Here is a 27,067-nt window from a genome sequence, read left to right as displayed (position 1 = left end):
CAAGAATCTTTAAATATAGCAAGGTTATGCCATTTTCGATCGTACAGTTATATGGCAGATATAGGATATAGTCCGCCGATCCTTATGAAATTTGCCAGATCGGATTATATTGCCCAAAATGCATCTGTACCAAGTCCCATCTTTCTAACCATCGTTATGCATATGGCAGCTATAGGATGTAGACGACCGATCCAGGCCGTTCCGACTTAAGGTGTGCGAAAGAAATAAATTGGGCAGTAGACTTTTGTGTACAAAAACTAAACCATTTGGTATTTTTTAACATTTTTTTTTATGAACATAAACATAAACTGTTTATGTAAAAACATTACCAAACAATTATATTATATCAGTACAATTATATTATATAAAAAACATTACCAAAATAATATAAACATATATATTTTTTTTAAACGAAAAATTCCCTTATTACCTTAGTACCTCATTATTAAGGGGGCATGCGCACTTGTAATTTTCAAAAAATCGAATTTTTTTTTTGCATTTTCTTAAAGTATATACATTTAGAAATGTGTCCACAAAATTTTGAAATGATCCGGTGAAAATTCAGTGAGATACACATGTTCAAAGGGAGGGGCGTCCGGTAAGCGTAAGAGTGAGTTGAAACTTTAAACAAGTTTTTCTCAAAACTACGTTTTTGAAGTCGGTAACCACTCTTACTCGAAAACGAGTGACCCGATTGTCTTGAAATTTAGCATGCTCTTTTAATACATAATAATCTAGTACTTAATCGAAGGATTGATTTTTTTATGCATAACTTTTTTTTTTACAGCTGAAAAACTACCGCTTTTTTTAACGAAAAACGATTTTTCAACTTTGAAAGGTCACCATTTTGTCAAATATTTTTTTTTTTTAATATCCTTCGATTAAGTACTAGATAAACTTTTAATAAATGTAAATCCGTTTCATTTTTGGATTTCAGACGATCCAGATTTTCACAGTGTCGGTCACCGCAATTCGTCTTTTTCGGGCGGACCTCACTTCGACGGGGCATAACTTTGAAACCCCTAAATATTTTCTACTTTTTTTTTTTAATTTAAGTTAAAATAATGTACTTTCACATAATAAAACGATATTTCAAAAAAAATTTAATAGTTTAAGAGAAAAAAATTCGGAAAAAATGCCTTTTTTTGGCCCTCCAACTGCGCATGCCCCCTTAAAGCCTTTTTGTATGCGTCCTGGCTTTGATAAAATGAATGAATGAAGGATGGAATCATCCAATTTAGCTCATTTAGCCACTTTTAATTCTAATGGACTTTTGAATTGTCTTCCATTGGCATAAACCTTTTGGCTAAGGATTCCCCAAAGGTTCTCAATTGAATTTAAATCTAGGCTCTTAGCAGGCCATTTCAACAATGGTATATTTTTGGTATCAAAAAATGCTTTTTTGACTTGGGTGCGCCTTCTTGAGCTTCGGTATGAAAATATTGAATAACTTTGCAAAGCTTTGGTGTTAAATTATTCATAATTGTACTGAATTTACATTTTCAAAACGTACCTCCACAAGCCTGTAGCTTCACAACCCAGCAGTACCAATCGCCCCGGAATCACCCTGGATCCGCCCGGATCACCCCGGAATCCAACCGGAAAGCTAGAACAAGCGGCCCGGAATTTTGTACTGAAATTTTTGAAAATGTCCTCTCGGCCCGGAATTCGATTTCAGGCATGAATCAGCCTTGAATCCGCCCGGATTTCGAATCCGGATTCCGGCGTGAAAATTGTCTCGAAATCGCCCCTGATTCAGACCTGAATTTCAGAGCGGAATCGAGCCCGAAAAGAAAGCATGATTCCGCGGTGAAAATCGTGGCTAAATCAGGTCGCATTCATGACCCAAAATTAAAGAAAAAAATTTCCCCTTACATTCTTCTAATTTGATAATCATTATTTTTTATGAATTCCTTAAAAATTGCTGTTAATTTATGTTGTAAACTAAATTAATATGTTAAATAACATTACATTATTAATATTGAATACTATATTTAATAATTACTCACCCTGGGATTCGAACCTTAGTGCTTTTGTATACTGGACCGACATGCACGCCTCTAAGCTATCAAGGAATCGCGCGTACTTTGTGACTGACTATAATATACCTCTACAAATTTGCATGTTTAAAACAATCTCAATTATTAAGAATCCCCATTTAAAAAAAATATTGAATATAACAGTTTATTTTGAGACTGCGATATTAAAAAAAAATTAAAGTAAACAAAAATCAACTCATAATAAAGTCTTTCCCGCTTGAAATCGAACCCACGACCTTACGATTAACAGGCAGATACCTTAATCATTGAACCATGGGGTGAAAGTTTTCCGGGCCAAATATTTACAATGACTAGAAAATATTAGTGATTAATAACTAATATCGAATATGCATAATTTCGAACTCTAGCAGCAGCAGAGGGCCGGCAGAATTAGTTCGCCTACTGTGTTTTGACGTCCGAAGAGCAAACCTTATTGAATTTTTTTTGTTTTTCGATCGAAATTTGACATTCGGGCCGGAAAAGTCGGGGCCAGGAATTTCAGTACTGCTGGGAAACGTCAAAGCTATTCAGTATTTCTATACCGAAGCTTCAGATGGCGCACCCTGTACTTTTCCGAGTTCATAGTTTGATTTATAAAACACATTGGAGTCTTTCCATTGAAAAAAAATGCAGCCCATATCATTACTTACCCTCCATGAAAATATCGAGAGAGGTGAATTTTTTTTTGACGACGTAAATCCCGATAATAGTACCGGTATCCATCTTGACCATCTAAATTAAATTTTTTCTCATCACTTGCCTTTTTATGCCTCGGAAGCAACTCAGGTTTCATAAGTTTGTTATCATATGAAACGTTTTCTGACGATTTTAAAATTTCCCTAAATCTTCTTGTGGATATCGGAAGATCCAATTGATACCGAATTTGGGAGGATCTGATGTTTTCATTGACTGCTAAATGACTACTTCTCCGCACATCCCGTGAGTTAATGAGTGACGACCGCCTAGGAATGGCCTTTTTTCCATAACTTTGGCGGTCTTTAAGGAATTTTTCAATAGTTTTTTTTGTTTCCATTAATGTTAACTCCAATTTGCGTTTATACAGCCTCTGTTCGCGGAGGACCAGTATTTTAAAAGCTCGCTGAGATACCGATTTTCTAGTTACTTTCTCTCCATATACTTTCAATTGCTTTTAAAACTTTTGACGCGTTTTTCTCAAAATAACTTTTTCAAGTCGGTGCGTAACGTAACTCAAAAAGTAATACTCGGATCTAAATAAAATTTTTCACACATCTTTAATACAATAAATACATGCGGATGAACGAACTTTTTAAAAAAAAAATTTTTTTTTTTACCATTTTTACGGGCAATAATGCGCTGATTTTTATGTAAAAATGGTACCTCCGACTTTACAACCGCGCCAAAAATTCAAAATCGCATATTTTTCAAAATGGTTTCGTTCATTCGCTCAAGAAACTAATATTTTAAGTAAATCAATTTTTCGCGCGGTTCCCGTCCAACCGACGAAGGGACGCTGTCGCGTAACGTACGGCTAGAATCGCGGGAATAGATCCGAGATAGTTTAAGCGAGGAGTAGGAGAAAGATATCACGAGGAAGAGTGTTGCACAAATAAGGCGTTTAATATAAGCGATTTAAGGTTAAGGCAAGGGGCAAGTCGTTAATAAACAATGTAAAAAGTAGGGGTCCTAGATGGCTTCCTAGGGGCACCCCAGATGTTGCGCGGACTAAACGCGATATAACATCTTTAAAGAAGATAAGTAGCTCGAAATCCGGATAAGAAGATCAGTTGGGAATCCCAAAAGACTGAGTTTACTTATAAGAAGCGAATGGTTAACAGAGTCAAATGCTTTACTGAAGTCAGTGAAAATGACGTCTGTTTGTAAACCATTCCGGAACCCATCCGTGTTAAAGATGTTAGCTCTAATAAGTTGGTAGTGGTGTAGCGGCGCTTCATGAAGCCATACTGGTACGGAGTTATTATTGAACTACATAGGTGTCGCAAATGTGGAGTGATAAGTTTTTCAAAAAGCTTAGGAATTGCTGACAATTTAGAGATGCTTCTATAATTTGCAGCGTCGGATTTTTTCCCTTTTTTATGCAGCAGAATAATGAAAGATCGGAGTTTCCAGCGATAGATTAAAACGTTAAACAAGCGGATTGCACAGAGCCTCGGCGCAGTTTTTCAGAACACAGCCTGGTACTCCATCACCATAGGGTTGGCTGATTCGATATTATAAGTGTAAGGCTGAGCTGGACTGCTGCTAGGTGAATACGTTATTTGAAAAAAACTGTGCAAAGAGATCGGCCATTGCCTGATCCGTGTTTGCATAAGAGTTCTCAAACGTAAGCAGTGGGGGAAAAGATACATGTTTACGCTTAGTGTTTACAAAGTTATATAACTGCTTCGGATCCTGAGTAAACTGAATCCGGCCGCGGCGAATATAACTCCTATAACATTCTGCGTTATGCACGGTGAAATTGGACCGAGCTACTAAGTATCTAGAATAACTAACTGTACATCCAGATTATCTATGTTTATTCAAAAGTCTACTCATACTATTCTTTAAGTTGTTAAGATGCCTCGTATACCAAGGCGGATTCGTTGAAGCGGACGGATATTTCCACGGCACACAAACGTCAAAAAATGAGTTTACAGTGAAATAAAATTTTTGTAATGCTAAGTTTATTTCATCGCATGCCAGTAAATCAGACCAATCAAATTCCGAAATTAACTTATTTAATTTCATAAAGTCAGCCTTACGAAAGAAACTAACTTTCTGAGATTTAACTGTTGACTTAAGATCAATTAAGCAATTGATTTCGATTGAAACCTCAAGAGTGGGATGATATGTATCCTCAGGGATAGAAAGGGGCAAAGATCTGGATAGAGTAATTTCATTAGGATCAGAAACAAAACATAAGTCCAACAGCCCACCTAAAGAATTTCTAAAGTGGTTAATTTGCCCGAGTCACTTGTCGAACATGCCCGCAGGGAAGTCGTGGTGGGAGTTAAGCTGTAAAGACGGTGAATTATCAACATTTGACCACATAAGTTCTGGGATATTAAAGTCACTCAGAGCTATCAGCTGGTCACCATCATACAAAGATTGATCGGACAAAGTGATTTTTATGCAAAGAAATTCAATGTCACCAAACTCTTGTGATTTTACCTCTTCAGAAGCGAATTTGGAGTCTACAGAAATTAACACTCCTCCTCCCCTTCGCAGAGTTCTATCACATCTCTAGGAAAAACTTCGGAGCTTAAGATCTTCGGCTATAACCAAGATTCTGTAAATACAATAATGTGAGATGCAAATAAAAAACTATCAGAATATAGTTTGGGAAGTTTACTACGTAACCCTCCAGTATTCTGATAGGTAAGTGTTAGTGAAGACATTAGTTTTTTGAAACTGAGGAAGATGAGGTGGAAGGGCGATCAGTGGCCGTAACATGTGAGAGTTTTATACCCACAGGTTTGGTTTAATTTTTTTGTCACCGAACTTGGCTCATGTTCTTGGAAGAAAATGTTCTCTGGCCAAAAGATGGCCGAACAAATTGTTTTGAACATCTGCAAGGGCACACGAAAGGTGACGTGTGCCTGGTGTATGAATATTTGAATTTTGTAATATCCACCACCTTTATTATGTCGACTTTTGTTTTGGCTTCGATCAAGGGTTTTGGTGCCGCCGTAACTAATACTGCGGCATCAGTACGTACCGGGGGTCCGGACGGTTGATTACCCTGTTTGGTAACTGTTACAGGGGTTTGAATTATTGGGTCTGGGATCACTTGAAGCGATCCCACAGAGGACATATCGGACAATTGCTCATTAATTCCGATATTTTCCGAAGGCGAATTTTTCTCAGGTACGGCCCTTGAGGTGGCCAGAGATATAAGCGGCTGCATAGTTGTCGGCTGAGCCAGTTGAAGATTATTCGCCACAAGCACATCTCTAAAAGAGGATTTCTTACGCTTTGGAGACTCATTTAGTAGTTGAAGACTACTAAACTGTGTATCAAGAGCACAGAGTTGGTCATTGATTTTTCGAAAACCACTAATCAAATCCTTGAAACCGCTTTTAGTCTGCCTCATGAACGACCTCATTTCGTCCTGAACAGCACGACAACCGTCCCAGCAAAAGTTGAGACCAGACCTACGTGAACTCCGAAACTGAGGCCGTGAACCCGGCACACTTAGCGTGTAAAAATTTTTCACAAAGCCAGCAGTGAATGGTAGGCTGGGAAGGCGAGATTGTCTTATTACAAGACTTCAGTGCACAGACAAGTTTAAATTCCATAATTATTAAAAATTAAATAATTAATTTATTAATATTATTTGTTTTAATTATTAAGGAACCTTGAACCACTGTACCAGGAAAACGAAAGGGCGAGATTTAAGAGAGCAGTTAGTGCGTGTTAGTAAGATGCAAAGAATAGAGATAAGAATCTCTATTGAGCGAAAGTAGAATCAATAGAATAGAAGCAAGAATTTAATTTTTTTATTTCCGATAACACTGTAAGGCCAGACTCCACGCACCGCAAGATAACAATTTTTTGAAGCGACTCCGGCCGACTGCCAGTCACGGGATAAATAATAATTATTTCTTAAAAATAAAAATTCCTAGATAATCTCCAAATATAGCCATTTATCGTGTAAAAAAAATTGAATAATTATATTCACTCAGACATAAAAACAAAAAATCGCAAAAATCTGATTTTTTTCAGAAACCATCCTGTCCCTTAAAAAATCACTTAAACTCAAAATAACAAAAAAAACTTACTCTATGTAATTTAATAAAATTATTTTCAATGATTTAAATCAACATTTTTTCTAAACACGTACTTCCCCATCAAAATGTAAAATATTTTAGTTTGTCCCATTTACTTATTTCGTTTGCAAGCCTCAAAGGGATTACAACAAAATCTAACGGTGCATTTCAAAGATTGTTGTTGTTTTCAGCTAAGATATCATGAACAAAGTAACGCATAAAGAAAAAATGAACAAAAACGGTACAGCACGATAAAATGTATTTGCGATGAAAATGTATTTAAAAAATAAAAACCTTTTTCCTTATAGCAACTACGCAATCTTTTTTAATTTTCAATGTTCGGTTTTGTTTCAGAATAAATTCTCTTCTGCCACTTAAATTAATCGCCCATATTTCCACAATGGTTAATATAGATATGGGTGTATTTGGCTTAATTAAAAGATGGTCAAATAAATGTAAAGGCCCCTATTTAACTAAAAGCTTATATACATTTTCCATCCCTCTCTCAAGCGTAGCTATCGGTATTGGTGCTATTTCTTGTTCAATGTTATTTTGATTACGATCTTTTTGAAATGACGCATCTAATATGGCATGAGGTTAGTCGATTTGACAACATATGTTATATCGATTTGACAACATATTGTTAAAGATAAAAAGATATGTGACATGGGTCACATGAAGATGGCCCACCCTATATACTATTGGTACGCCCGATAATCCGCTCTTAGGTGACTCAACTGAGATGAAAATTGTGACCTTCCTTCTTATCATAATAGACTCTTATTAATTAACTTACCACCCCTAACAAATAGTAAAAGTATGCTGGGATTCGTTACCTCGTTAATCTAACCTCATCGCTCAAAAAAATAAAATTAATGTGAATTTTGCAGAGCTTGTCAAAAAGAGTTTCACTCTTGCTCGTTAAAACCTCTCATTAACTGACCCTATATGAAACGGTCTAACAAAAGCCTCTCAAATTTGCTGCGCTGTTGACTCAACTGTCAACCCATTGTCTAGACATGTCAGGTCATAGGTTCCCAAGACCGATTGGTTATTTTTTGTTTGTTTAGTTGTTAGTCTAAAATAAATATTTCAGTAGTTAACTTACATTATATAGGATTACATAATAAGGGATAAAAATCCCTTACTTACGATGACTTATTTAAGGCAGTCAATAAGAGACCGACCTGTAAGTTATACTCAACTCAAGACCCAAAACCTGATAATGTAAAAAATATGGTTGTTTGTTAGACCTTGAGTGATTTTTTAAATCTTGACGGTCTTGCTCTCAATCAGACAGAACGAATAAATTCGGTTTTCTGTATTTTCTGATTTTAAGTGAAATTTTTTTATACGAGAAATAGCTCGTCCAGCTATTCAGCCCTTCAAAATATTCATGCCCGAAGGCAACTAAGCTTTTACGATATTTTTCTTCTTACGTTAGGTTAATGTTAAGGTTAATTCAAATATTGTGCCAAATTAACCATGAATGGCTAACCATGATCCAAATCAAACGAAAGTTGTTCGTGGAAGAAGCACTTCGAAGCAATTGGTGGCTTGTTTCTTCGGTAAAACAGGTCATGTGGCGACTGTTCCGCTTAAGCAATGTAGGACGGTCAATTCTGAATTGTACACCACAATTTGTTTGCTTGAAATCTTCGGAAAATTCGAAAAACGAACAAGGGAAGACGGATCATTCTGCACCATGACAATGCGAGCTCTCATACATCACTCAAACCAGCGCCTTTTTGACCGCCCAAAATGTCGAATTGATGAGACATCTGCCATACAGCCCTGTCTTGGCACCCAATGACTTCTTTTTATTTCCGCACATCAAGAGAAAAATGCGATTCATCGATTTTCGACGCCAGAAGATGCTGTTGAATGAACGCTTCAACAGCATCTTCTGGTACCTTCTGTTTTGGAGGTGCCTCAATAGGACTTGACAAAGTGCATCGACAATTGGTTTGAGCGCATGGAAAATTGTGTAAGTCTTGGTGGAGAATACTTTGAAAAACAATAAAACCATTTTTAATCATAAATATTCGCATTTTCATTATTAGGCCAGAAATATATATAGCAACCCTCTTGCATTAGGCAAAAACACACAGAGTTTTGAAGCGGATTTAATAAGTTTAATATAGAAATTATGTCGAGGTTAGTCGTCACAAAACACAAAACATTTTTCCGTGGTTTCACTTGAAAAATTTCAACACTTGTGATTTTTTGTGGCTAAAACACTCTTTTCATGTCAAATTCGAAAGCGACAGCTTCACCAACACGAGCCTCGTTTATCCACAAAAACAGAAGAACCTTATAAAAGCGCCTTTCCTTGAAAATCACCGCCTACGTCGCGGCACCTTTATCCTCGCAAAGCGTTTTATTCCTATTAGAAATCGACGAAATAAAGATGGCAACAACTCATTGAGAAATGTTTTCTGACCAGGTTAAATCCCTTCATAATTTGTAACCATTGTAAAGGTATATCGCATGACAGAATATATTCCAAGAAAATTTTCTGATCAATAATATTTCTGTTTGACGCTAAATGTGAGTTTTTAAATTGTGCAGGTCAACAAACTATCACTTAAAATGCACACAGTCTCCAAGAATTTCCTTAATACGACAAAAAATTGGCAGTGAAATATAATTCTTTTATACGACAATAGGATTGGGACGCTAGGTAACGAACCAATAATATAACATATAACAGGTTGGCTGATAAGTCCCCGGTCTGACACATAAATGGCGTCGCTAGTATTGAATGCATATTATTTTTATATAGTTCTAACCTTTAAATGATTCGTGTCAAAATATGACGTCTGTCAGTCAATTCGTTTGTGAGATAGAGCGTCTTTTGTGCAGCAACTTTTGTTATTGTGAAAAAAATGGAAAAAAAGGAATTTCGTGTTTTGATAAACTACTGTTTTCTGAAGGGAAAAAATACAGTGGAAGCGAAAACTTGGCTGGATAAAGAGTTTCCGGAGTCTGCCCCAGGGAAATCAACAATAATTGATTGGTATGCAAACGTGTTGATGATTCTGAGCGGTGTTTGCAGCTGTTAACTCGTAATACACCCGAGTTTTGGCGTCGATATGTGACAATGGATGAAACATTTCTCCATCACTACACTCCTGAGTCCAACCGACAGTCGGCTGAGTGGACAGCGACCGGTGAACCGACTCCGAAGCGTGGAAAGACTCAAAAGTCCCCTGGCAAAGTAATGGCCTCTGTTTTTTGGGATGCGCGTGGAATAATTTTTATCGATTATCTTCAGAAGGGAAAAACCATCAACAGTGACTATTATATGGCATTATTGGAGCGTTTGAAGGTCGAAATCGCGGCAAAACGGCCCCATATGAAGAAGAAAAAAGTGTTGTTCCACCAAGACAACGCTTCGTGCCACAAGTCATTGAGAACGATGGCAAAAATTCATGAATTGGGCTTCGAATGGCTTCCCCACCCACCGTATTCTCCAGATCTGGCCCCCAGTGACTTTTTCTTGTTCTCAGACCTCAAAAGGATGCTCGCAGGGAAAAAATTTGGTTGCAATGAAGAGGCCGAAACGGAGGCCTATTTTGAGGCAAAACCGAAAGAGTACTACCAAAATGGTATCAAAAAATTGGAAGGTCGTTATTATCGATGTATCGCTCTTGAAGGGAACTATGTTGAATAATAAAAAAGAATTTTACCAAAAAATTGTGTTTTTCTTTGTTAGACCGGGGACTTATCAGCCAACCTGTTACTCTCTACCCATCTGACAAACAAACTTCTATTTGCAGCATCACTAATGGACAACTCTAATCAAATTTTTTGGATTATACTTCTACTCACTTTCTGTAGATGCCACACAAAATTAGCAGTTCAATGATCCTTGACAGGTTCCACAGAAATTTTTGTGCTCGCTCACCGACAGTGTATTCGTACACAAAATGCATGGTAATGTATTTGCGAGGGTAACCCTGGTTTAAATAGATAATAAATATAAATTTAACATATTTTTACACATGTATTTCTGCGTGTACTCTTCTTGGCCAGCACTGCATTAAACAAACATATCTAAAAATCGAACAAGATCCTCAAGGGTATAGGGTATAAAAAAGGTCTCTAAATCACTGGAAATGTGAAAAACTCTTTTTTACGTGTGTTTTACTCATGATGAAACGATGAGCTATTTTATGTCAGACTTATTTTAATACCTGTTAAACTGCCGACAAACTCTTACAATTGTATAGTAACATGTGGTAAAAACTTTTGATCTAATAAAAATCAAGCAATTTCATAACTGTTACTTTATATTATATAAAGTCTCAATCAATTGATCTTAATTGATCTGAATTGCTCTCATATCATTTCGCTAATGAATGAAAATACGCTTCAATAACAGAATAACACTTCAAACACTCTAACTTTTGTTTTCTTCTCTTCACCCCTGATCGAAAGATCTGGATTGAAATGTCTGAAAACACTTCAAGGAAAATATTAATAATATTGTATTACATATGCCGAGAGCAACAAACATATCTCTATACATAATTTCACTTGTTCCATAATCTTTGATATCCCCTGAAACACAGTCCAGAACAAATGTAGGTTTCAACAGTTTTTCTGGTACACATAATAGAAAAAATTTATCAAATTTTACCAAATATTGAATTATGTAGACAGTGCAATTGCGTATACCAAAATATTTTTTAGTTCTAAACAAGTTTAACATACATCAATATCCGCAATGGTCTATCGCATCGAGTATTCGATGAATTTTAATTTTTTAATTATTTACTCCATAGCCCAAAATATACATCTTATGCTTATTTCCTATGTTTCTTATGTTTAACTTAACCTAAATTTAAATACCTATGTATACGTACTTACATTATTTGGCTTATAAAAGAAATGAGGAAATAGTAAAGCATCGACAGAATTACCTGTTATATATTCAGAATTGACTTAACAAAAATTTCAATTTTTCCAAAACAATTGTTTCAGTCGCTCTTTGCCCATGGTTCAGGGGAGCCTAAAGGTTATGGAGGAGGTAAAATTATGCGTGGAGAAAAAAAAGTTGGAAATTGTCGGCCCGTGTAATTTGGCACTCCTTTTCAAAATCCTACACTCCCAAAAAAGTGCGTTTCACGTAATTATTAGTCTTTAAATCTAAAGTAAGCTGAGCTAAAGACACCACCCTAGCTCACCATATTTGTTGAGCTATTAATGGTTTTTAATAGCGGCCAAACGAATTAAATTCCACAGTTCAATTTTCAAGGCAATTTCAATATTTTTATTTCTCGAGGGTTCAACTCTAACCCAACTTGCAGCTGTTCCAATCAATACAATAATACAAGTACCCAAGCTTAGCAATACGAACTTAGCAATACGAACGCACACAAATGCACGATTTGCTGGTGTGCAGCAGCTCTCCAAAAAAGCTCCCCAAAGCGCATGCGCTACAAATACCAGCAAAGCGCATGCGAACGGGGAGATGTAAACAAAAACTAGAACTGCCGATAACCCGCCGCTGCTACTCAGATTTATAACATATGTGACTTATTTAGCAGCTTCGCCCTTGTCTGCTTGGCTCAACATCCTCCCCCGTTGAAGGCTGAATCTTCAACCGAATCCTTGACAGGCAGCAGACACAGCCGTGACACCGCGCGCTTAGTCACTCCCACCGCTGTTTTGAGAATGGCCACACGGTGCACTCCGTCACGCCCAGGAACCAGCTCCAGTATCCTGGCCAGAGGCCACTTCATTGGGGGTAGATTTTCATCCTTCACCAGGACTATGTCTCCAACAGCAATTACAGGGCCAGGGGTGCGCCATTTGGAACGCTGCTGCAACAGCGTAAGGTACTCCTCCTTCCAACGAGCCCAGAAAACCTGCTGCAGGAAGGAGACTCTCTGCCACCCATCCAGCCGATTAAAGTTTAGCGCAGTAAGGTCCGGCTCGATGAATGTTGAAGGCGGTCCGCCATTTAAAAAATGAGCCGGAGTCAGGACATCTAGATCCGCAGGATTCTCTCGCAATTCCTGCGGCACCAGAGACATGTGACCCAGATCCAAGTATTCCTTGATGAAAGACAAATATTGGGTCCTTAAATTCGGATGACGATCCAGCTTGCGCTCAAGTGAATGGAACCGCCGCAAAGCCTGTGCGTAGGATTCCCCTAACAGATCCACACTGTGCTTGATTGGCAGGCGAACGGAATAGGCACCTGATTCAAGGCGGACGTGGTGCATGACGAAGTGGGCCTCGCAATCGAGCTCCTCCTTAGTGGCCTGAACGATAGGCGCAGTGCAGGCATCCACTTCCCAGAATTGGCGGAGAAGATAATCGAGGCGATCGTCAAACGAGGTTGCTGAGTCAGCAGAAATCATCTTGCATGATGCGGCCAAGCGAGGGTTTCCCGGGGTGCAACCTCCTCCAGAAACTACCCATCCAAAACGTGTCTTCTGCAACAGAGGCAGACCGTCTCCTAGCTGGATTTGCCCGACTGAGAGCAGATCAAAAAACAGGCTTGCTCCAATCAGCAGATCCACACGCTGAGCTCTGTGGAAATCCGGGTCAGCTAGCACCACATTGGCGGGAACCTTCCAATTGGACACATCTAAGTTCAGGCCAGGTTGACGCTCTATGATGTGAGACGCCACAATTGCCTCAATGTAAACGGAATACGTGGATAGGCGAGACTTCAGGCAAACGTTAACCGATGCCCGATCCGTAATAAACTCAGCGTCTCCAAGGCCAGTCACTGCTACAGAGCATTTGGACCGATGAAGCTGAAGTTGGCTGGCCAGCCGGGATGTGATGAGATGAACTTGGGAGCCGGAGTCAAGTAGCGCTCGACAAGGAAGAAAGGCTCCTGATCTGCCGCGGACGAGAATGTTGGCGGTGGGCAAGAACACTATTTCAGCGCTGCGATCCTGTGCAATAAGAGCATTAGCAGGAGGAGCCTGAGAGGTCGCAACCCCTGCTACATTGGCCGGATTCGATCCAGAAGCAGGAACGGAAGTGGCGCTGGCTAAACGCTCGCAAGGATGCAATAGCGCATGGTGTCGGCGATGGCAAGTTGGGCAGCGGGAGGATGAGCATCCGCGGGCTAAATGATCAGACTTGAGGCACACAAAGCAGAGGGCAAGACGTCGAACCTCATCGTATCGTTCCTCAACTGACAAGGCGAGAAACCTTGGGCAAGAAGGCACAGCGTGTGCCAGGTTGCCGCACAGGGCACACGAAGCAGGCGGAGCATTCAGGAGCATGCAGGATCGGTTGTTAAATGGCCTACGACGGCCCGCTTGATTCGCTGACAAATGCGGAGCTAAGGCCAAATCCACCGTCTCCAGGGTACGGCACCTTTGCTCCAGAAACCGAGCCATAGATTCCCAAGTTGGCAGGCTATCATCAGTGTTTCCTGCCAGCGAGTCTTCCCATTTGGCCTTTGTGGCAGGGTCCAGCTTTTGAAAGATGATCTGGATGAGGAGGCACCCTTGAATTTCAGCCGACGTCCCGGAACTCATAAGGGCCCGCATATGTCCATTAAATCGGTCGGATAATTCTCGAAGAGTAGCAACGGATCCTGGCTCAACCGCCCTTAACTGCAAGATCTCGTTGATGTGAGACTGGAAGATTAAGCGACGGTTGCTGAAACGGTTGCGCAAAAGGTCGAGGGCAACCTCATAGTTCGCGTCGGTAATCTCAAGCGCCCTCACAGTCTCCAGGGCTGAGTCCCGCAGGCAGGAAATGAGCCACCTGAGCTTCTCCATGTTGGTCAAGTGCGGGTGGCTGTCAATTGTTGTCCTAAATAGGGCGCAGAAATCCGGCCACTCAGCATAGCCGCCGCTAAATGTTGGCATTGGCAACGGGGGCAATGAGGGAGCAGGCCTATATGGAGCGTTTGAAATCCCAGCACCATTGGTAGCATCTAACAGCGTAGAGTGAGCAGCAACCCGCATAGAACGCTTGGCCACCTCCACCTGGATGTCAACGTGCACGTCTGTAGCCAGCTGAGAGAATCGCCAATATAAATCGCTCCCGATCTCGCTGTAATTTAGCTCCTCCAATTCCTCCTGCAGCGTGGTGAAACGGTCGCGCAGACGCTTCTCCATAGACTCGAGGGTCAGAATGGTTGAATCTTCAGTTTGCATCGCAGCCTTGACCTTCCGATGCAGTACCTCCATTTCCTGGCATGTTACCTCTGCGCGTCTCCGCAGCATCCTTTCACGGCTTGACGCAGCAGATGCAGTGGCTTCAGCTCCAGATTCCATTGAATTATTCCAATTAAGATGCCAATTAAATTAAAATGCGACAACAAAACCAACAACGGCGTTTTAGTGGCACTTTTAATGCTGATCGCGTTAATTGAACGGATGATAATCACGTCGGGGTCACCAAAATGTTGAGCTATTAATGGTTTTTAATAGCGGCCAAACGAATTAAATTCCACAGTTCAATTTTCAAGGCAATTTCAATATTTTTATTTCTCGAGGGTTCAACTCTAACCCAACTTGCAGCTGTTCCAATCAATACAATAATACAAGTACCCAAGCTTAGCAATACGAACTTAGCAATACGAACGCACACAAATGCACGATTTGCTGGTGTGCAGCAGCTCTCCAAAAAAGCTCCCCAAAGCGCATGCGCTACAAATACCAGCAAAGCGCATGCGAACGGGGAGATGTAAACAAAAACTAGAACTGCCGATAACCCGCCGCTGCTACTCAGATTTATAACATATGTGACTTATTTAGCAGCTTCGCCCTTGTCTGCTTGGCTCAACAATATTCTTTAACCCATTTCTAAGTTCAATTAGTTTCTAAGCTTCTTTTTGACATTTACGGGGAGGAAATCGACAAATTTTAATGACACACTGACTGAAGAAAAGGGGCGATCCTCAATAATTCATCTGGAAAGAGCTGCCACGTATCCAGCTTGTCAACAGTACTCTTAGGGCGAGGGCTTCAGCGACTTTATTGTTAAAAATGACTTGCAAAACCGAATAAATGAACCTTTGTCAAACAGATCATTTTTAGAGGAGTCATTAAAAGAACAAAAAATTAATACATCAACGCGGTCGGTTTATACATATATGTATGTATATATTTTGTCTGGTGACACCCTCTATATTCAATATAGTGAATTAAAAGTTTACGCAAATTTCTCCCAAACCAAAGTACTTTTGGCAAATTTTTGGATAAAACCCGTCTAATGAAAATTCCTTTCAATTGGTTTTAATTCTTCGGCTATATATAGTGTTTTCACGCGCTAGCTACAAGCTAATGCATGCGTGTCGCCACCTAGCGGACTGCCGACCGCTGCAATTTCGGGTTTTGCATGCGCTCAAACCAATTGTCGAAGCACTTTGTCCATCCCGATTGAGACACCTACAAATCATGGTTTTTGAACGCTTCAACAGCATCTTCTGGCGTCAAAAATCGTTGAATCGCATCCAACGAGGCGCTAGTTTGAGCTGATGTGTGAGTGCTCGCATTGTCATGGTGCAAAATTATGACCTCTTGTTCGTTTTTCGAATTTCTCCGAAGATTTCAGGCAAATATGTAAATTGTGGTGTATCACTCAGAATTGCTATAGCGGAACAGTCGCTACATGGCCTGTTTTACCGAAAAAACAAGCCAACATTTGCTTCGAAGTGCTTCTTCCACGAACAACTTTCGTTGGATTTGTCTCGTCTTCGAAGACCCACACGGTCGATTGCTGTTTTGTTTCGGGCTCATAAGCATAGATCCATGAATCCATGACCTGTGACGATCTTATAAACGTCTTTTAAAACACCGCGATTGAATTTTTTCAAATAATTGGTCCACCAATCCACACGAGCCTTGTTTTGGCGATTGTCAAATTGGGCGGGATCCAAAAAGAACAAATTTTTTTTAAGGTCAAGTGTTCATGCAATATCGAATGTTTGCTGGTGGAAGAAATGCCCAAGGAAGGAATGGTCTATGGAACAACGACTGTTTTTGGACGACTTTCGTCTTCGAGCGAGCGTCGGCCACGATTGAATTCATTATACCGGTTTTTCACAGTGCTATAAGATGGTGCTCCATCGCCATACAAAGATTTAAGTTCATTGATGCACTCTTGTCGTGTTAATTCACGTCGAAAGCCGTGAAAAATGATTGCGCGAAAATGTTCACCAGTTATTTCCATTTTCTACCAAATTGATTTTTTCAAGTCACTGTAAACAACACAAAAAGACAAAGAAATAGATCGACGGACATACTGTAGTCGACTTAGAAGGTTGATCTTCTCAAATTATAATCTCTGCAGGATACACAAATATGGTAAGGACTTACTTTAGCAGAAGATACATCAAACTTTAAAATGTAAAACTGGATAAAATAGAATGGAACAGCTGTGAAGGATATTAACCTGTACAAAAACATTTGCGTAGTTACATAAAATGTTTCTGTTCATTAATATGAAAAAATTTACGTTAATAAACTGAATAATACAAATTATTACTTTAATTTTGATTTTTTCAAAAAATTTAAAATATGTATCAGAAACGTATTAAAAATTTCAATGATTTTTTTTCTACCCATTATATATACATATACTAAAAATAAAATAATTATGAACTTTATGCATATTTTATTTAACTGTCAGAAATTTTTTCAATTTAGGAATTTTTGCGTAAACAAAGGCTTGAAATGTTACTGTGATACATATGCACCTGTTTTTAAATTTTTAATGAAGATTAAAACAAATTTTGACAGTGCAGAGACTAAAATTTTATAAATTAAAACAGAGGTGCAGTGTGGTACTATATACATACATACATGTTTTTACATACATGTATGTTTATGTACAATAGATAAGAATTTTAGTATGGGATCGACAGCATCTCTTTTATTGACAATGCGTCAGCTGCTTCTGTTGTTCTCATATTTACACGTTTACTTACGCAAAATTTTATTATTTAGCTACTGTAAATTCGTCTGTCGAAATGACTATAGTAGTATAAGACGGAAACCACGTTTTTGTTCAATTTATTGTATTTTATCGATGAAGTGAGTTACATGGCAAATACAGTTTTTCCACAACATTTCTTAAGTGTACAATACGGGTAAAATTTTTTAAGGAAATTTATTTATTTACAATGACAGGCACGTCTTGTTAATATTTGCAAATATCATTCAAAATATATACAAAACAAAGGGTGAAAAATAAAGGCCGTTCGATAATTTAGTGTGCCAAACTATCGCACTATCGCAGCAACCATCAAAATTAGCTAACGCTGTTGTCATGCAGTATTTATTATTCCAATAGTGTTGACGGGCTTAAATTATTGAGCTAAGAAAAACAGCTACATAAAAGTCGGCTTTACTGTGTCGGCACGAGATTATTAATTGGGTTTATTAAGGGAGCCTGCTAGTCTTGAAGTTTAAGGAAATGTTAAACAAATGTTTTCCCAAAAAAAAATTTTTTTTAATTTAAATAAATTTCGGAGGTATAACCGATTTAGTTTTATGAAAAGTGGATCCGTTGAGCGGGCGACTGGAATTTTGGACGCGTTTTCTTGAAACTTTCCAATACAGTTAAAACGATATTTAAAGTTCTAAACAGCCAAATTACTTGCATTTTCAGTAAATATTTATATCTTTTAATGGCACAAACCTACAAAAACTAAAAATGTTCCATTTCTTCCACTTCGAATAGATTGGGGTTTTAAATGTTGCGTTAATGTTTTCCCATTTACTTAATTTGTATTACCATGCTTATGTTATTCCGAATAAAGTGGGGCTTAGCTTGCAAGGCGCCTTCCCAAATTAACCCTCTAAGACTACTTTCCAAAATAATTGAAAAAAACTATGCAAATAATTTTTTTTTAAGTAAATGAATGCTTCTAAGCTCAATTATGTGCTTAAAAATATCGTAGAATATTCGGTTCACCTGTAAGGTGAGTAGAAAGGTAAGCGGGCCTGAAGACACGCTTGGGGCTTTGAGGGAAAAAAAACATTTTCAAGTAATGAATTTTTTTTTTATTTTTTCTTATGCTATTCTTCAAAACAGTTTTTATTCGCTGTGCAGCATAAATAAAGACTGCATTCCCTGCATATGCATTGCATTTTTGAAGTTTTACAGGGATTGCAACTTCTTTTCCACTGTTTCGATCCAACCAATGTGGGAAATGGTTTAGGTATAATATCAATTAGGTGATAAAAAAATACGTGTTGCGGCATCCCTAGTTTTTGCTCTGATATGATAGAGTCCCATTAAGCCGTGCATGAGATCTACGTCGCCCATGTGAGCATTATACTCATGCACAATTTGGGGACAATAAATTGAAATGTGTCGTTTAGCCTTTCTGTCAAAGCGAGAAGCCTTTGCATCTCCTTCACGAGGGTTTGTTTTTTCGAATGTAACTCCAGAGTACATTGGTTCATCATATGAGGACCCAACGTACTCAGCCGAAAAACTCCTTGCAGTTTGTTGATGGCAATATCGTTTGATAGTTTGCAATAGGGGATACGGTTTCCTCGCACCGTGCCAAGGCTATGAATACCTATCGCTCTTAGATAAACCATCAATGGCAAAGATGTATAAAAATTATCAAAGTTAGTTATGCGATTCTTAAATCTTTATACGTTTTTTTTTTAAGCGCGATACAATGTTGGGTGAAGCACCAAGATTTGGGTGACCAGGTAAGACCACATTATCACCTGCACCGCTGTAGATCTCAAAGCGGTATGCGTATACGAATGAATCGCACAATACAAATAGTTATACCGAACCCGGTTTGCCATTTTCTATAATATTTTTAATTCTTTTAAGTAGAATCCTTCCATAAACAGACACAAACACATAAGTTGCAATGAATTGTGAGGTTATCAGCTGGCAACAAAAGTTGTCTTGAATCCCCAAACGGGCCTCAAGGCACGTATCGCTCTTTCGCTGTCACAACGCGTGCTTTTTATATATTTGTAAATCTTCAACTTAATTTTAAAAGTAAATAAACTTACTTCTCAAGAAAAAAATTATAAGCTGGATAGGTTTTATACATTTGCTACTATTCGAACAGCAACACACAACATACCGCCGACCAAATTTTACGCGGGAAAAAACATATGCTTTATGTATTCCTAAGCATAAGTTCCGTTAAGAGCTTCAAAGATCTTTAAAGCTGAGATTTATAATTCAATATGCTTTTTATCAACCGCCAAAAATTATTTAATCGATTAAAAAGCTATTAGTTTATTTTTTAGGGCCAAAAACGTAATACGTGCCTTCAGGCATGCTTACGTCTTAGAGGGTTAAAAAATTATGCCTTTAAATGAAGATAAAAATACCGACGCATATCGCAGAATGTTATAGGAGTTATTTTTCCCGCTGCCGGACCTAGTTTACTCAGCATCCGAAGTAGTTTTATACCTTTATAAATTATAAACGTAATCAAGACGTAATAAACGTAAGACCATCGTCGATCTATTCGCAAAATTTTTTTAAACAAAATATTCGAATGGTCCCGATAGAGCACAATTCTGTCTGTTAAAGAACTGCATCAGGGCGCTAACCTATTTTCTGTTTGTCTGAGGTAACAGTGAAATTTCCCCTTAAGGGGGGAAACCAGTTTAGGAGGCCGAAATTCGAGTGTTTTATGTGATTTTTTTTTAATGAGAAAAAATAATTCAAATTTGTTCAAACTTGGATAGTAGTTTATTTCTATTTTGAACTACTCTTTTGAATTTTGACAAGTTATTTCCGCCAGAATTGGGGCAGTTAGAGGCTGGTGTCCATTGACGATCGCCATCAGAGTTGACTCCTTGCGGGACACATGGAGGTTGCAGTTTTGATCTGAAATCATTAATTTTATTTTTCTTTTATTTCTAATATATTTTCTAAGAATATGAACCAAACTTTGAATGATAAAGTTGAAAATTGAATGTTTTGGAGGTGTTTGAACAAAATGTCATATTTTGATATCATTTTTCTCACCTTTCTTACATAAAAAAATATATAAAAAACCTAATAATATCAATCCAGAGTTTGGTTCATATTTTTCGTACTTGAATAAGGAATATTCACATAAATTTTCAGTTCGATTCGTCAATAACTTTTCGAGCTAAAATTCCCGCAAGTTGAAAAAAAGTCGTTTCGAGTAAAATGCGATTGAAAAACCGCGCGCTTCGGCACTGAATCGACCGGTGTTTACTCAAATGCTCATATCATCAGAACTAATTGGAATTTTGTTTTGAAATTCAAGCAACATATTCTTGAATAGTTGTACTAATAATTTATGCAATTAAAAAAAATCGATTTTTTGAACCATCTAAACTGGTTTCCCCCCTTAAGTGGAGGGAATATTTAAAAATTTCTTTAAAAAAAAAGGAAAATCATTAATTGAGAAATGAATCACTCCGTTAACGTTTTTTAAGGGGGCAGGATGGTTTCAGAGGCTGAAAAAAAGATTTTTGCGATTTTTTTTTCATTTCTGAGTGAAGATTCAGTTTTTTTACACGATAAAAGGCTATATTTCGAGAATATCTAGGAATTTTTATTTCTAATAAATAACACAGCCACACAAAAAAAAATATTTTTTCGGGTCTGGAGGTCAGACCATGTTTACTATATGTTTTCGGGGTCGCTGAATCCGAATCCGAGGTCCAAAAAACCACAGCACGTCAGGGTTCTGACATAACCTCAAAAAACCTCAAACAAAATTATATTCGAGTCCGTGGGTCAGACCATGTTTACCATATGTTTTGGGGTCGCTGAATCCGAATCCGTTGTCTAAAAAACTCCAGCATGTCAGGTTTTTAACGTAACCTTTAAAATATCCCGTTTTTTGAACGACGGATTCGGATTCAGTGACTCCAAAAACATATGGTAAGCATGATCTGAGCCCAGAACTCGGAAAATACAAATTTTATCAAGTTTTTGAGGTTATGTCGTAACTCTGACATTCTGGAGTTTTTTAGACCTCGGATTCGGATTCAGCGACCCTGAAAACATATAATAAACATGGTCTGACCCACGGACTCGAATATAATTTTGTATGAGATTTTTGAGGTTATGTCAGAACCCTGACGTGCTGGGGTTTTTTGGACCTCGGATTCGGATTCAGCGACCCCAAAAACATATAGTAAACATGGTCTGACCTCCAGACCCGAAAAAATATTTTTTTTTGTGTGGCTGTGTAATTATTATTCATCCCGTGACGGGCAGTCGGCCGGAGTCGCTTCAAAAAATTATTATCTTGCGGTGCGGTGCGTAAAGTCTGTAAAAAAAATGAATTGATTTACTTAAAATATTAGTTTCATGTGCGGATGAACGAAACCATTTTGAAAAGTATGCGATTTTAAATTTTTGGCGCGTTTCTAAAGTCGGAGGTACCATTTTTACGCAAATTAGCCCATTATTGCCCACAAAAACGGTAAAAAAAATTTTTTTTTTAAAAGCGTTCGTTTATCCGCAAGTATTTATTGTATTTATTTAAAAAATGTGTGAAAAATTGTATTTAGATCCGAGCATTACTTTTTGAGTTATGTTACGCACCGACTTGAAAAAGTTATTTTAAGAAAAACGCGTCTAAAGTTCTAAAAGCAATTGAAAGTATATGGAGAGAAACAAACTAGAAAATCGGTATTTCAGCGAGCTTTAGTCCGATCGACATGAAACTTTCACAGGATATTCCTGAGATAATGTTCTATTGTAAATTTGAATTTTTGAATTCTCAAACCATCCTGCTCCCTTAACAAATAGTCGGTAGAAATCTTGGATGATTAATGGATCATCATAGTGTTTCTAGATGCCGACTCAGCACACCCGCCCACTGAGCTGAAGGCCAGGGATAAAGGGGGGCAGACACCCTCCCACAGAAAGTCTCAATTGACACATCAGAACCCAACCAGTGCTACATCATCGGTGGCTAGCTACCAACCCCTTAGACTGCAGCCACCCAGCACCCTACCATTACCATGGTAGTCATCGCCCGTCCAGGAACAGCACCGACACCTGGCCATCAAACTTAATATAACTTGCGCCCAACAATTAAATTAAACTGACGACCCTCACAATTTTCAAGGAAAACATGTAAGTGCGCTGATTAATTAAGTTACGGCTTTAGGCAAACACAAAATTGCATAAGTTAAAAGTGAGCCCTATAATATAATATAGCTAGAAATATATAATTATAAAAAAAATTAATATAGATTGCTCAGGTTAAAAAAAAGGATAAAAATAATAATAGCTGCTGTTTTGACGGGCAGCTCATATAACATTTTTTATTTTTGAAAATAGAATTGAATAAAACATAACTTATAAATATATATGTTATGGAAAAAAAAAAAGTTATTACTTAAAAGATTACTTAAACTTAAAAGTTTGCCAAATGTATTGAACCTCGTATGTATTAGGTGGTTTAGGTTCAAGTTTTTAATGAGCTATCCGTATAGGGAAATTAAAAAGGAACTTAAAAAGGAGCGATCGTTGAGAAGAAGATGCCCGAGGGTTTATGCTAAGACAAGTTCAATCCGAAGAGAAAGAAGACCCAATAAACGCGAACGAATTGAAAAAACATTATCCAGGGTGCCTTAGCGCAATAGGAAGCTAGGCTCCGAGGAGAATTTGAAGCTCAAATAAGCTCAGTTAATATACATTTTACGGTACGATTTTAACGAAGAGCAAGACAAGTATGAAGCGTGGAGGCAATCTGCCACAAACGCCTACGAACTCTGTAAGCTTTACCAGGGCAACAGTGCCTTTTATCAAGCCGTTAACATAATCAGGAATAAAATTAGGGGCCCAGCGCGAGCGTTGGTATCGTTCAGCCATACCAAATGCTCTAAATATGTTTATCTCAGGCCTAAAGCATCGAAAGAAGCCTGGGGACGTCGACACGTCAGCCAGCAGAGCCCATGGACTGGAATCCATCGTCATCCAGGTCCAGGCAATATCCACAATTTTAACAAAACCAAAATGTAGCACAGCATCAAAGTTCGCAGGCAAACAATCCAAAAGGACCAAACTCCTCAGATAGGATATCTGATTAAAGGCACCAGCGGCTTGACAACATCGAGCAAACCGCCAGTGCTACAGACCAAGAATATGATAACACTGCGGTAGCCGCTCTGAGCGTAATCGAAGACGACAGCGAATTACTCGATTCTCATGATCTTCTCAATTTTTTAGAGAACGGTCCCGGCTACTGTTCATCGAACGACGGTTGGCTGGGAGAACTTTAAAGATTCTTATTGACACAGGTGCAGCTAAAAGTTATATAAAGCCCGTAAAGGAGCTTAAATATATAAAGCCAGTAGCCTCTCCATTTCGCGTGAATTCAATTCACGGATCTAACGGCATAGATAAAAAGTGCCTAATAAACGTCTTGGGAATAACTTCCCGATTTTTTATATTAGATTCTTTTCACATTTTTACGGGATCATAGGCTTTAACTTTCTAACGCAGTTGGGAGCTACCCTTAATATGTAGACTAAAAAAATTGTGTATGGTTCTTTGTCTGAGGACCTGCAGTTCCTTGACAGCGAAAACGTAATTTTTAACAACGTAAAGGACATAGTTGTTCCAGAGACAGTAAAAAAGGATGATGAAATTATGAAATCGAGATCTAAAGTCTTATCCGACGCAACTCAAACCTTGCCGTACAAGACAAATGCTGAGAAAATGCCCACTGAGGATAACCACCCAGTGTATTCTAAAACGTTACCACACCCAATGGGTGTCGCAGAGGTTGTAATTAACGAAAAAAAAGTCATACTAAAGGCTAATATTATTACCCCGTCAAGATCACCGTACAACAATCGACTTGGGGGGTTAATAAAAAAGGATTAGATGAGACAGGTATTAGGAAAAAGCGTTTGGTAGACTTTAGAAAACTGAACGAAAAAACCATTCCCGATAAATATCACTTGCCAAGTATCGAGTTAATTCTGGCTAACCTTACTTTACTTTACTTTACATCCCTAGACCTAAAAACAGGCTATCAGAAAATTCTCCTCGCGAAGCAAGATTAGGATTAAAAAATGCCGGTAGTCTTTTTCAAAGGGCAATCGAAGATGTCTTGAGAGAGCAGATAGGGAAATTATGTTACGTGAACGACGCTGACTTTGTGAACGATGTCATTATCTGTTTGGAAAACGAAAAAGAGCATGTCATGAATGGGTCCTGAAAAAAATTAAACAAAGCCTGCATGACCATCTCACAAGCTAAAACCCATTTTTTGAAAGAAATTTTTGCAATACATCGGCTTTGTAGTGATCCGAAACGGGGACACAACTGACCCTGGAAAGGTAACACCCAATAAGGAACATTCTGAACCGACAAGCTTATTCTCACTAAGATCATTCTTTGGACTTGCCACCTATTATAGGTGTTTCATAAAAGATTTCACTACAATAGCCCGGCCAATTACCAACCTCCTTAAGGGAGAAAACGGTTCCGTAAGTAAACACATGTCTAGGAAAATATCAATAAATTTTAACGATAAACAAAAAGGCACATTCAATAGACTTCGGAAAATTTCGGTATCAGAAGATGTCACTCTTAGATACCCAGACTTTAAAAAACCATTCGATCTGACAACCGATGCGTCAGATTACGGCATTCAGTCGCAAGACAAAAAACCCATAACGATGATATCCAGAACCCTTAAAGACTGCGAGACCCATTACTCAACTAACGAAAGAGAGTTGCTCGCTATAGTCTGGGCTTTTGGAAAATTAAGGCAGTATTTGTATGGCACTCGTGACATAAGAGATTATGTCACTGAATTTAATCCGTAACGGTCGCTGTCTCGGACAAGAACCCAAATGACAAACCAAAGCGTTGGAAGGCATTTATAGATGACTACGGCGCAAAAGTCATGTACAGGGTTGCCCATATTCGACGGACCCATCTGACGACGCCATAACTTTTGACAGAGATGGCAGGTCGCTTAATGACATACCGCGTTTGAAGCGTCAGTCCAAGCAGATTTTTACCATGGAACAATACACGCCAATACACGACATGGGCCCAAAGAGTCATCGAAATGGCCGAAGATGACGATCAATTTTGGAACAAAATTATCATGTCCGATGAAGCCCATTTCACGATTTGACGCCGCCTGACTTCTTCTTGTGGGGATATTTGAAGTCAAAGGTTTACGTTAACAAGCCAAGGACCCTAGAAGAGCTCAAGGACAACATTTGTGAAGAAATAGCCGCTATTCCGGCCGAAATGTTGGCGAAAACGATGGAAAATTCTGCAAAAAGGGCACAATACGCCATCAACGCCAGAGGCGGCCATTTGAAAGATATCATATTCAAAAATTGATGTAAACAAATCTACTTGGAACAAATTAAATGATTAAAATTGCCAACCGCCAAATTTTTATTTTTTTCTTTGATTTTTTAAAAAAAAACATGGGTCCGTCGAATATGGGCAACCCTGTACACTCCAGGCAAAGAAAATGTCGCCTTCGCCCTTTCGCGACAAAACATCAATGCCCTCCAAAACGAACCCGAATCTAATAATAGCACACAGAGCTGCTCAAGAAAATATTAAACAAATCCTTCACGACTATTACTTTCCCAAAATGTCCAAATTAGCAACCGAGGTAGTGACAAAAATATGCACTACAGCAAAATATGACAGAAACCCCAAGAAACAAGAACTTAGAGTAACACAGACATTCGAGCAATTTGACGGAGTTCTCAATCATGATAGACGAGACAACTAAATTGTCCGCGATATTTCCATAATCACACATGCGAAAATTTTTTTACGTTGATACTGATCATATTAGAAACATTTTGTCCGTGTTGAAGGTGCACCACCGGATCGCCATAAGCCTAGACTTTTTCGGAACCGCGTTAAAAGTGGTAGCGGGCACTCCTGATGCAACTAACCTCGAAATGTAAAAAAAGTCCGAGTCCCGGTTAATTAAATCAAACAATAGACAAGTAGTTATTAACACCAAAACGCAAAGGCAGATCAACAAATTAACCGATGGTGTTAACGAAATCATTAACGCAAAAAATCATTTTGGCCAGAAATAGAGTGCTAAATACCATTTCTAACCATGAAGATTCACCCCACAGAGGTCCCCATTATTAGCCTAATAGAGGCATCTAATATTAAAGTCCTTCAGTCCGATAATATTATTCACGTGCTCATTGCGTACTCTAAGATAAAATTTACATATAAGAAGGTAACCGTATTTTCCGTTTCTCACCAACACACCATTTTTCAACTACGGGAAAACGGGATAGGTATGGTATAATCATAATCAATGAGTGTCCAGCAATAGTCAGCACGGATGACGGC

At 38.4% G+C, this 27,067-nt stretch overlaps 1 protein-coding gene across 2 annotated transcripts in view; it reads right to left on the bottom strand.

Moving 5' to 3' along the window:
• The window catches only part of LOC6505386 (monocarboxylate transporter 13), a 35,672-nt gene extending 17,543 nt beyond the window's left edge, over positions 1–18,129 (bottom strand). The window contains exons 1-2 of one of the 2 annotated variants that reach the window (XM_032453231.2): positions 17,706–18,129; positions 10,622–10,749 (exon numbers count right to left, since the gene is read on the bottom strand). The gene's annotated coding sequence lies outside the window, so the exon portion shown is untranslated. The remainder of the gene's footprint in view (positions 1–10,621; positions 10,750–17,705) is intronic. The other variant, XM_014904052.3, reaches the window with a different exon arrangement.
• Positions 18,130–27,067: the final 8,938 nt, after the last annotated feature.

Source organism: Drosophila ananassae, chromosome 3R (assembly GCF_017639315.1).
Source record: "Drosophila ananassae strain 14024-0371.13 chromosome 3R, ASM1763931v2, whole genome shotgun sequence".
NCBI classification, from domain to species: Eukaryota; Metazoa; Arthropoda; class Insecta; order Diptera; family Drosophilidae; genus Drosophila; species Drosophila ananassae.
The sequence above is the reverse complement of the archived record's forward strand: the minus strand, read 5'-3'. Positions and strand labels throughout refer to the sequence as shown.